The sequence below is a fragment of the Phocoena phocoena genome, chromosome 19 (genome assembly GCF_963924675.1).
Source record: "Phocoena phocoena chromosome 19, mPhoPho1.1, whole genome shotgun sequence".
NCBI lineage: Eukaryota > Metazoa > Chordata > Mammalia > Artiodactyla > Phocoenidae > Phocoena > Phocoena phocoena.
The window spans coordinates 50,099,905-50,111,868 of NC_089237.1; the positions used below are offsets into that span (position 1 = coordinate 50,099,905).

Here is an 11,964-nt window from a genome sequence, read left to right on the forward strand (position 1 = left end):
GCACCAGTGCACAGAGGCTGAGTTTTCGGCATCAAGTTCATGTTTAACAGGGACAGAGTTTCACTCTGAGATGATGAGAAAGTTCTGGAGCAGGATGGTGGTGATGGTTGCACGACAGTGTAAATGTACTTAATGTCACTGAACTGTCACTTTAAAATGGTTAAAAATTTTTATGTTATTTACATTTTATCTAAATCTAAAAAAAAAAAAGGAAAGAGTTGCTAATTTGAATACTTTTCTGGGTGGGTTCCTGTGGGTAAAGCTGAAATTGGACAAGATTTCACAGCTTCTGAACTTCGGTGTATGTGCATGTGTGATTTTTAAAAATAAACCTTCCTCCTCCCACCAAACCCCCTTAGTTCTCAACCAAACAACAAACAACAGCTGAGAGCCACCATCTAGAAGGTTCTGTGGAACAGAATGGAGGAGGTAAAAAGAAGGAGCTGACAGTGTGAGGGGGAGACATCTGTCTGGGTGATGCTTGCTGCTGTTCTGACAGGATTGTTTGGGTAGCAAATAACCTTGAAACCATCCTTGAACTGGCTTAGACATAAACAAGAAGGCTTGGTAGGATTCTGGAGATGCTGGAGGAGTATTAGTTTCCTGTTGCTGCTGTACCAAATTACCACAAATTTAGTGGCTTAAAACAACACAAATTTAATCTCTTACAGTTCTGGACGTAGGTGTCTAGAATGGGTTGGCAGGGTGGTTCCTTCTGGACGCTCTCAGGGAGAATTTTTTCCTTGCCTTTTTTTGCTCCTAGGGGTTGCTGGCCTTCCTTGGCTCGTGACCCTTCTTCTATCACTCCACCCTCTTGCTTCCATGGCCCTTTCTCCTACCACTGACTCTGACCTTCCTGCCTCCCTCTTGGGAAGACCTGTGTGATTGCACTGGGCCCACCTGGATAACCCAGGATCATCTCTCAATCTCAAAATCCTTAACTTAGTCCTCTTACTGTGTAAAGAACATATTCACACGTTCTGGGGATTGGGACGTCTTCATTCAGCTTACTGTAGACGGCTTAGTGAGGCTCATGTGGACGTGCCTGGACATCCCCATCAGGGCAGGAATGCTCAGTGATCCTGAACTGGATGTACCCAGATGTGCCTGTTACATTGCTAAACATACACCCCATATTCCTCCACACAGCCTGCCTGGGGAGGGGTGTCTCTGGCTCCTTCTGGGCTTCCTGTGTGCTTTGTACCACCCTTTCATGCTTGCTCCTTGGGATGTTGTGACAAAGGTCTTTCTAGTCATTATTATGCCCTTTCTGTGCCCCTTCGATACATCTCTATGTCCATATCCTTGAAACTAAGTAAACCATTCATCTTCATGTGCTGATGTGTAGCCCAAGGACTGGGGAATATGTGAAGGATCTCATACAATTAGATCTTTGAAGAGTTAAAGGACCAAGCCTTGGGAAGGGAAGGAAGGCCACTGGGCCTTAGGGACAACTGAGCCAGGGATGCAAATGCTACCAGGACATAAAAGAATGGATGAAGAAATGGAAAGACAGATGTGTGACAGCTGCAACTCTGTTTCTCTGTGTGTGGTTGCTTATTCCTCTCTCGTTGCAGATCCACCTACAACTCCTGAACCTCACATTCCAGTGGAGGAAGATTGCTTCTCTCTCTGGTCCAGTTTCCAAAGTCCCAGGGAAGTGCTGTGATTGGCTCACCTTGTACGGCAGATGCTGTTGGTGCCCCGCCCCCAGCCCTCTGCTTGGCACTCACAGTTCCCCTGCAGACCCAACAAGCTTCCTGCCCACAGCTTGTGACTCTTGGCCTGGCCTTTCTCTGGCCACCAGAGTGAGCTCTGCCTCAGGCTGGAAATGCTGGGAAGTTAATCTTGGGTAGTTCAAGTCTAGGAGACCAGCTCTCAACCGATGGCTCACTGAACTTGGTAGACACCTGAGCTCCCTTGCCCCCTGGGTAGGAAATGTCTACAGTGCTCCCCACATGGTTCCCAGCAGGACTGAGTCCCAGTTACTCACAGTGGAAACCACTCTTTGCTGTTCCCTGTGTTAACTTCTTTCCCTCCCCCCATCTCACTTTCCCATGCCCCGTTGGTGCCTCCAGATAAACTACTTGCACTCAAATACTTACTCAGGGTCTGCTTCTGGGGCATCTTAATCTAAGACACCTTGTGCCAGGTGCTCACCCCTGGACCAAACAATCATGGCAGAGGGGGACACTTTCCAAAAGAAAGGGTAGTTAGTCACAAAAGAAGGGGTGAAGGCCTGGGAAGACAAATAGGCATCCACTATAGCTGTGATAGAGAGATGGACAGGTACAATGTTTGCACAAAGTGGGGAGTTATCTTTTCCCCCTGGAGGCATGGGGGCGGCGGTGGGGTGGGGTGCGGACCTGGCTTTCCCCAGAGTGAGTGTCCAGAAAATGACGGGGCAGAAGCTGCAAACCTATTCTGACCTGGCCTCCTAAGTTACGCAACCTCACTTTCACTACATGCTGTGGCTGACACATGAGTCACTAAGGTCACCCAGTTTCAAGTAGAGGGGACAGAGACCCCTTCTCAGTGGGAGGAGTGTCAAAGAATCTGTGGTCGGGCTTCCCTGGTGGCGCAGTGGTTGGGAGTCCGCCTGCCGATGCAGGGGACACGGGTTCGTGTCCCGGTCCGGGAAGATCCCACATGCCGCGGAGCAGCTGGGCCCGTGAGCCATGGCCGCTGAGCCTGCATGTCCGGAGCCTGTGCTCCGCAACGGGAGAGGCCACAGCAGTGAGAGGCCCGTGAACCCCCCCCCAAAGAAAAAGATTCTGTGGTCATATTTTAAAACCACTGCAAAGTATATCTAGGGGAGGATGCCTGGCAGAGAGATAACCACGTTGAATTGACAGGACACATACAATTTCTAGGTATTATTAACAGAGCAGGACCAACTTGAGCCCCAGTCAGAGTGGAGTGGTAGCAGGGCTCATGAACTAGCATTTGGGAATCAAGAAAAGGAGTAAAGTTCAAGGGTGAGAACTGAAATCACTGCTGTCTCCACATAGCTGTCCCAGGGGAGCATCCATTCCCTTGCCTCTTTCAGCTCCTACAGGCCACCTGCTTTCCTGGGCTCAGGCCCTTCCTCCATCACTCCAACCTCTTCCTTGCATGGTCATATCTCCTACTGTTGACTCTGGCCCCCTGCCTCCCTCTTGGAAGGACCCTGGTGATTACCTGGGGCCCACCTAGATCATCCAGGGTACTCTCGCCACCTCCAAGTCCTTAACTTAACCACATCTGCAAAGTTCCTTTGCCCATATAAGGCAACATATTCAAGGGTTCTCTCATGGGGCTCTTCGCCTCTAGAAATGGGAAGAAGTGGGCAGGGACCCCTTTCATTTGCCCCCTGCCCACCACACCCCCCAAAAGCTACACTTTGACCTTCCATCTGGGCCGGGAAGATCTCCCCTCAGTGACCTCAGGGAAGGCATGGGGGCTGGGGAGAAGGTGCAAGGCCTGCATGGCTGTTGTTGTTGGGGGAGAACAGAGCAACACGGTGGGCTTCAAGACGACTCCCCGCTCCACCCACATGCTCTGGCCTCCCATACCCCGGTAAGAGCCCTTTAAAGAGTTGTTCTTGTTTTTGTGACTTACAAACGTATCCAAACATCCTCAGACAATGGAAAGAAGACAATTTCAATCTCTAAGGATCCCACCAACTCAAGAGGGAGCCACTGTTATACTGGGGTACATCTCTCTTGACTTAGATTTAAGTGCACAAGTTTACAAGGGCAATACACATGCTGCTTTATAATCTGCTTCATTCATGCAATATGGTGTGATTGCTTATCTATGGCCATAAATATAGAATTACATCTCCATTTCTACTGGTTTCATACTATTGTATAGAATAACATTTTTAACCAATACACAACTGACTACTAGATTGCTTCTAATTTTTCACTATTATAAACAATACTATCCTGAACCTCTTTGCTTTTCGTTTAGGTATCTCCTGAGAGTACATTTCTAAATATGGGATTGCTGAGTCACAGGTACGTTCATTTTACATTTGGATACTATTATGGGTTAAACTGTGTTCCTCAAAAAGTTATGCCAGGGAATTCCCTGGCGGTGCAGTGGTTAGGACTCCACGCTTTCACTGCCGAGGGCGCAGGTTCAATCTCTGGTCAGGGACTAAGAATCCCACAAGCCGCGTGGCGAGGCCCCCTACAAAAAAAGTATGTCAATTTCCTAACCCCTAACATCTGTGAATGACCTAATTTGGAAATAGGGTCTTTGCAGATGATCAAGTTAAGGTGAGGTCGTTAGGTTGGATCCTAAACCAATATGACTGGTGTCCTGATATAAAGGAGAAATTTGGACACAGACACTGACACACAGAAAGAGAAGACAATGTGAAGATGGCCATGGGATGACAAAGGCAGAGATTGGATGGATGCATCTGTAAGCCAAGGATTGCCAGGCATCACCAGAAGCTGGAAGAGGCAAGGAAACGTTCTACCCAGAATCTCAGAGGAAGCGTGGTCCTGCTGACACCTTGATTTTGGACTTCTAGCCTCCAGAACTATGAGACAATAAATTTCTTTTTTTTTTTTGGTTGTTTTTTTTTGCGGTACGCGGGCCTCTCACTGTTGCGGCCTCTCCCGTTGCAGAGCACAGGCTCCGGATGCGCAGGCTCAGCGGCCATGGCTCACGGGCCCAGCCGCTCTGCCGCATGTGGGATCTTCCCGGACCGGGACACGAGCCCGTGTCCCCTGCATCGGCAGGCGGACTCTCAACCACTGCACCACCAGGGAAGCCCCAATAAATTTCATTTTAAGCCACCAGTTTGTGATACTTTGTTACAGCATTCCTTGAAAACTAATACGGATGCATGTTGCCAAACTGCCCTTCGGAAAGGCTGTACTGGTTTAAATTCTCATCATAATAAACTATGGTTGTATACATTTCTTCTATTATTGGTGAGATGTAATCATTTTTCATATGTTTGCCAACTATTTGTATTTCTTCCATGAATTGCCTTTTGCCCATTTTTCTATTGACATGTTTATTTTACATCTTATTAGCTTATAAAAGACATTTTTCAAGTAGAAACATCGATCCTTCCCTATTTATGTAACAAATATCTTTTCCTGTTCAGTCATCTGTCTGGTTTCTCTTATCCTTCAGAAACCTTTTAAGAATATAATCCAATTTATCACTTTTCTTTTATGGCTTCTGGCTTTGTAGCAAACTTAGAAAGTCTTTCCCCGCTCTTGATAATTTTAAAAGGAAAATGATCCATATTTTCTTCTGGCACTCCTATAAGTTCATGTTTTCAAGTTAAGTCTTTGCTGGAACACCCTGGAATGTGTTCTCCTAGGAGAAGTGAGATTGGAATCTAGCTAGGTAGTTTTTCAAAGTGGCTAGCCAGTACCATGAAATGAATAATGCTTCTCTCCCGTGATAATTTGAAATGCCACCGTTATATCCTAAATTCCCAAGCGTCAGGACTCTCTATTGTGAGAGCGTGTGTCACTGGCACAGTTATCTGGACTGTAATAATCTACCCACTTGTCTTTATCCCCACTAGACTGTAAGTCACCAGAAGATGGGAACTAGGTCTGTTCACCATTGTACTCAGTGCCCGGCACATAAGAGACGCTCGATAGATATTTGGTCCGATAAATGAGTACTAACACATGGTGTCATGCAGCATCATTGCTGCTTTTCTCCGGAGGTCCTATCCCCCACCCCCGAGCACAGATGCACAATCACCTCTCATCTCACGTGGAGGATGTGCACACGGAGGTGCAACCTCAGAGGCAGTTAGACAACTCAAGGGAGGCCCCTGCTCCAGTGACCAACACTTGTTTGCATTTCAGGCTGGGTGAGTTCCCAAGAAAGCTACCCGAGAGGCAGGGTACATGCAGCAAGGCCTTGCGCAGATTGTTTAGTCACTGCATGGACTGGACAATGTTTATAAGTCTTCATGGGAAAACACTAGAGTCTAGTCCAAAGTAAGAACTGTTGCTTTTTTTTTTCCCCATTCTCTCAGTCTAAGGTAGTTTGAGGGACTTCCCTGGTGGCGCAGTGGATAAGAATCCGCCTGCCAGCGCAGGGGACACGGGTTTGATCCCTGGTCTGAGAAGATCCCACATGCCTCGGAGCAACTAAGCCCGTGCACCACAACTACTGAAGCCCACACGCCTAGGGCCCGTGCTGCAACAAGAGAAGCCACCGCAATGAGAAACCCGCACACCGCAACGAAGAGTAGCCTCCACTCACCGCAGCTAGAGAAAGCCACCGTGAAGCAATAAAGACCCAACACAGCCAAAAATAAATTAAAAACTAAATCTTTAAGGTAGTTTGATACTTTGAACCATAGGGTGATGAAGTTGTTGGCCTCAATAAGAATGTAGGGTGTTGTATGAAAGGAGAGAAGGTTAGCACTCCCCTTGACAAGGATGGAAGAGGCCTTCAGGCCTAACAACACACATACGGTTAAGGCATTGCCACTTACTTCGTGGCATCTAACCACTGTTAAAAAAAAAAAAAAAAAAGAATGTAGGAAGGAGAAGGGGTTAAAACCATGAATAAAAGAGTTTTTCCATCCAAGTCATGCCACCCTGTTTCAGGACACCAGCATCCTGGTTCAGTGGAAAAAGCCACTCAAGTTGTATTTGGGGGGGATCTCACTCAAATCTGAGTTTGCCAAATTGAGTGCTTTTTCCACTGTACCAGGTTGCCCAACTATGCCCTATGGTTCAAGGTATCAAACACTATTAAGCTTCGGGGCCTCCACCCTTCAGTGACCACTCCTTCCAAGGTGCCAGTTGACACCACGAGGGCTTGCTTCCACAATGAGAGCTTCCACCCATTGGTTCTGATTCTGTTTTGATGCCACACAATACAAGTGGAAACTTCTTCCCTGTGTCAGCACTTAAGCAATCAGAAGGCAGAAATCACAGCCTCTAGATACGTTATTTCTGTCCATATGACCCCATACATACTTGACCTCAGTTGTTGCTCATGGCAGAGGTTAACTGACACTTGTGAAGTGGTACAAGGGGTAAGACCTTCATTTTATACATGGCTTGGATGCCTTAGGGAGAAGAAACAACACAGCAGAAGCTGTGTGCTACCTGGAAAGATGTTGACAAGGACACTGAATCGTGGGGCGAGGAATGGATTAGATTCCCTTCTGAGTCTCCTCTAGTCTGATGGTCTCCGGTTCTATGGCTTTAAGTGGTGAACATCTTATCTGTCCACCCTGACCTCCAAGGTATGGTCCAGCCTGACCAAAATAAGAACTATTGCTTACTACCGAGCCCACATGCCACAACTACTGAAGCCCACGCACCTAGAGCCCGTGCGGCAACAAGAGAAGCCACCGCAATGAGAAGCTGGCGCACCGCAACAAAGAGTAGCCCCTGCTCGCCACAACTAGAGAAAGCCTGCGCACAGCAACAAAGACCCAATGCACTAAAAATAAATTAATTAATTAAAAAAAAAACTGTTGCTTTTTTTTTCCCTTTCTTTCAGTTTAAGGTAGTTTGATACTTTGAACCACAGGGTGAAGCTGAATCCTGAGGAGAGGAAAGCTCCACAGATGACCACCAGAGGGTGCCTCGACCCCTGCAGGGATGTCTTTAGCTACCCAGGCCAGCAGGCAGCATTTCAGATGTGCGCAAGGAAGTCCAAACAGACCACCCCGACTTGCTGTCCTCCTCCTGTTGTGGGAAGACAGTGGTGGAGCCAGGGGAAGAGTGTGGACGGCAAGGAAGTGGGTAGGTCCAAATGACCTGGTGGGGGCCCTAAACTTTGCTTTCAGCCTCCCTCTGCCAACACGTTCACTCCCCACCAGACACACAATCCCCTGCTGCTGTCCAAACACTCTGGGTTTGTCTCTCCATATTATCTCCACTTGGTGAGCTCCTACACATCCTTCAAGGCCCAGTTCGAATGCCCTCTCAGCCCTCCCATTTTGTGCTCCCATGGCACCAGTATTCATTGCTTTCAATAGTAATTAGTTATGTGCCCTTCCGTCCTGAAGAACATGGGTTCCCCCAGGGACAACTTGCTCAGCTCTGAGCAGAGACACGTGAGCATAGGGCCTGGCACAAAGCGAAGGGCACTGAACCTCGCCAGCATTATAATATGTTTCCACCTTCTTCCTACACCTTGAGAGGCTTCCCTGAGGACAGGCACTAGGTCTGATTCTTCTCTCTGGCCCTCATACCACCCAGCACAGGACATGGCAAAGTAGGCCCTCAACTTTGCTAGAATGAAGTTGCCTCCTTTGGAGTATGTAACTCACTTCTTTTCCCTGTAGACTACTTGGCTCCTTTTTTCAGTCGACACGTATCTATCAGGCGTTTTCTGTTGTGCCCAGGACCGTGCTGGGTGCCTGGGTTGCGGAGGATAGCTGAGGAGGTGCCCTGTCCCAGCTGCGGAGAGCAGACAATAATGGAAGAGTGATTTATGGTACAATCTCTGAAGCACCTTCATGCTTATCAAACTCTTTTATTTTACAAACAAGGAAACTGAGGCTCAGGGAGGGGAGGGGTTCACATAGGAAGTTGTTGGCAGACTGAGTCTGGCATTTGGATCTCCTAACAGCCCCACTCGGACGTGCTGTGACAAGTGCATTGTGCGAAGCAGTAGGTTTATCAAGTTCACTGCATCACAGCTGAACACAGCCGTCCCGAAGCCTTAGCAAAATCGCTTATTGGATGAGTCAGTGAAACACAAACCAAGGAGTGACCACCTTGGTAGCAGAAGATGACTCGTACCCACAGAAGCACTTATTCACTTCTCAAAAGATCATTGACGATTTGCTCTTAGAGAGGTTTTTGAGCTGCTAAGCTTTGGATCGACCCTAATAAGAAAGAACCTAGCCTTTGCAAATGGACAGATCTGGGTTGAAGGTCCTTCCCGGGCTGTGCCGTGTTGATTCATGATGTAACCTCCCAGAGCCTCGATATTCTCACCTGTAAAATGGAGACAATAATCTTCCAGGAGGTAAGTGAAGATGGGGTGAGATAAGGGCACCGGTTTCGGGCCCTAGTCCCCAGCAGCTGCTCCCTAATGGGATTTATCAGTTCTGTGGCGAGCAGCCAATTGTGTGCGTCCCCTCCCAATGCCAAGTCCAGCGACTCCTGTTGGTAGCTTGAAATCGGCCTCCGTGGGGATATTTACATCATGGAAATGAGCAAACACTACAAACCAGGAATCTTTCTGTCTCCCGAGAGCCTGTTGTTAAACGTTTACCAGACATCCCAGGGTATCATCATTATGGCTGAGAATAATCATAACTTGTTCACCCCGGGCAGACACAATGCACGCCAGCTTGGCTCTTTTTACTGACCTGACCACTCATTTCAGTCAGCACAGTCAAGTCCACCAAACGGTCGGTTGGCTTCCCCACCGTCGGCCCCCATTTCAGAGGTGGTGCTGTGGGAAGGCAACTGAGTCCAGGGGTCCACTGGATCCATTTCTTGATGCAGGCTGTCACACACCCTCAGAAACAGGAGGCTCCCCTCGCCTCCCCGAGCAGAAGCTGGGTCAGCAGTGCCAGGGCTCCCGGGGCTTGTGAGAGCTGTTTTCTTTGTGGGACGGCGTTGGTACACGTGAACTGGTTTCTCACCCAGGTCTGTCTCTGAGCCACACGTAAACTGGTTTCTCACCCAGGTCTGTCTCTGAGCCTGGGTGGGAGTCAGGCTCCTTTAGCTTTTCTGGAGCTCTGGGCTGCTCAGGGCAGGCTCATCTGTGGGGACCACCCCACCCTAACCCCCTCCACCCTGGGGCCTGATCCCTCCACCCCAGGACGGTCCGCCAGTGGGACTTACAGGAGCACAGGGGCAGCAAGAAGATTCTGGAAGGCCTCAGGAGTCAGCTTTCTTGGAAGAGGGATTGGTTGCCTGGTGACGGTGCCTGGGCCTCTCCCCGGTTGGCTGAGCAGAAAGGGGAAGTGTGGTCAGGCTGGCACTCATGGCTCAGGTGGGTGGAAAGCCTGTGGGCGAGGAACCACTTCTCCCCAGCTGCGCTGGCCATGACTCAGAGCACTGCTGGTCCCTCAGCCACTCACAGCTGGACCTCCTGCAACTTAGTAAGCACCTGGGCCTGTGTCAGTGCGAGTGACCACCTGGGCTTGGGCTGAGGGATTGTAGCCTGGGGCCTTGGTATGACCGCTGGGTGGGGCTGGAGAAACACTGGCCTTGAAGAGCCCACCCTGCTGGTGGCTGGCTGGGTGACCTCGGGATCACTTCACCTCCTTGGGCCTCCATCTCCTTGTGTGTATGGTGGGGCCATGAAGAGGCCTACTTCTCAGGATGAAATGACATAATGACCGAGAGTGAGAGGTGTGTACTGCGAGAGGGTTGTTATCGTTCTCTGGATTCTGATGGCGAGTTGGGGTAACTGACCTGTGAGAGGACACTAATTGGTCTGTGCTGGAGGCGGGGTAGGAGTTGAGGCATTGACTGTGTGAACTTTGGGCTACATCTTGAAACCCGTGGATGAACACCACCAGCCTTGGTGTCTTTGTCACTGTGTCTCTGGCATTCAGGGATTTATCTTTAAGGCGTCTTGCCTTTCAGAGGCCACAAGGTCAAGGTGTGTTGGGCTGGGGTCAGATCTCAATGGAGCAGTCTGCTCTTGACCCCTGGAAAAAATTACTGCGGAGGAGACCTGGGCTCGGCTTTGTCCTTTTCACTTCCACCTTCTCATGCATCAGTTGTCCCTACAGCCACTCCCTTTCCTGGTCCCTTTGCATGGGTAGACCTCTGAGGAAGCGTCAAAAGTGGGGATTGTTGAGCCTGGAGAATACAAAGCCTGGGAGCTTCTTTTTAATTTTTTTTTTTTAGCATCTTTTTTTCCCTTTCTGAAAATTAGAAAACAGCCGAGCAATAGGGGAAACAATGACCCCAAATCCCACCACCTCACAATAATCCCAGTAAAGAGTTTGCTGTCTTGCCTGCCAAGTCTTTTTTTTCTCAGGTGTAGCTGTTTTGGAAAGTTATCTATGTTTTATTTTGATGTAAGTACATTCTAGACATAGAAATACAGGCGTCATCGCTGTCATCAGGCACCAGCATCCCTGACCCCCTCCATCTACTTAACATGACACCAGCATTCCTGCCAAAGAGCCCCCGAGCGACCGGTTCAAGTTTCCCTCCGCATTCTTAGAGCCAAGCAAATAAGAGAAAGTAAGCAACAGCAAGAGGCGATTTGGTTGGACCCAGGAAAGGACTCCTGGGTTGTAGAAATTCTGGGATAAACTTACTAAGAAGCCTGAATGATCTGCAGCTCTGGAAGGCTCACATCACGTAGAACATCTCAAAGATACTAGAATATCAACCTATTCGGGAGCAGGGAGCAGAAGCTCTTATAAAACGTGATACCTAAATTTTTGAAACTGTGTTTGCTTTATGCCTCACAGCAAGGCTGGGTGGCAGGGAAAGAAAGAAGGATCCTACTCTCACACACTAAACAATCAAAATTCGCTTTTCTGTGCTTTCTCCCAGTCGTCTCCAGCCACATCCTCCAGTAATGTTATAAGATGGAGGGAAGCCCATTTTCAAATGTATTACTATTTTCTTTCCAAAAAAATTTTTAAAAATTCAATGTAGGGACTTCCCTGGTGGCGCAGTGGTTAAGAATCCGCCTGCCAATGCAGGGGCCATGGGTTCGAGCCCTGGTCTGGGAAGATCCCACATGCCACGGAGCAACTAAGCCTGTGCACCACAACTACTGAGCCTGCGCTCTAGAGCCTGCGAGCCACAACTACTGAGCCCGTGTGCCACAACTACTGAAGCCCATGAGCCTAGAGCCTGTGCTCCACAGCAAGAGAAGCCACTGCAGTGAGAAGCCCACGCACTGCAACGAAGAGTAGCCCCTGCTCACCGCAACTAGAGAAAGCCCGCATGCAGCAATGAAGACCCAAGACAGACAAAAATTAAATAAATAAATAAATAAATTTATAAAAATCAATGTATAGGGCTTCCCTGGTGG

At 48.7% G+C, this 11,964-nt stretch overlaps 1 non-coding gene across 1 annotated transcript; it reads left to right on the forward strand.

The window, feature by feature from the left end:
* Positions 1-6,372: 6,372 nt before the first annotated feature.
* LOC136139606 (U6atac minor spliceosomal RNA) lies at positions 6,373-6,498 on the forward strand. Its single transcript, XR_010657126.1, has one exon. It is a non-coding gene; the product is annotated as a U6atac minor spliceosomal RNA (small nuclear RNA).
* Positions 6,499-11,964: the final 5,466 nt, after the last annotated feature.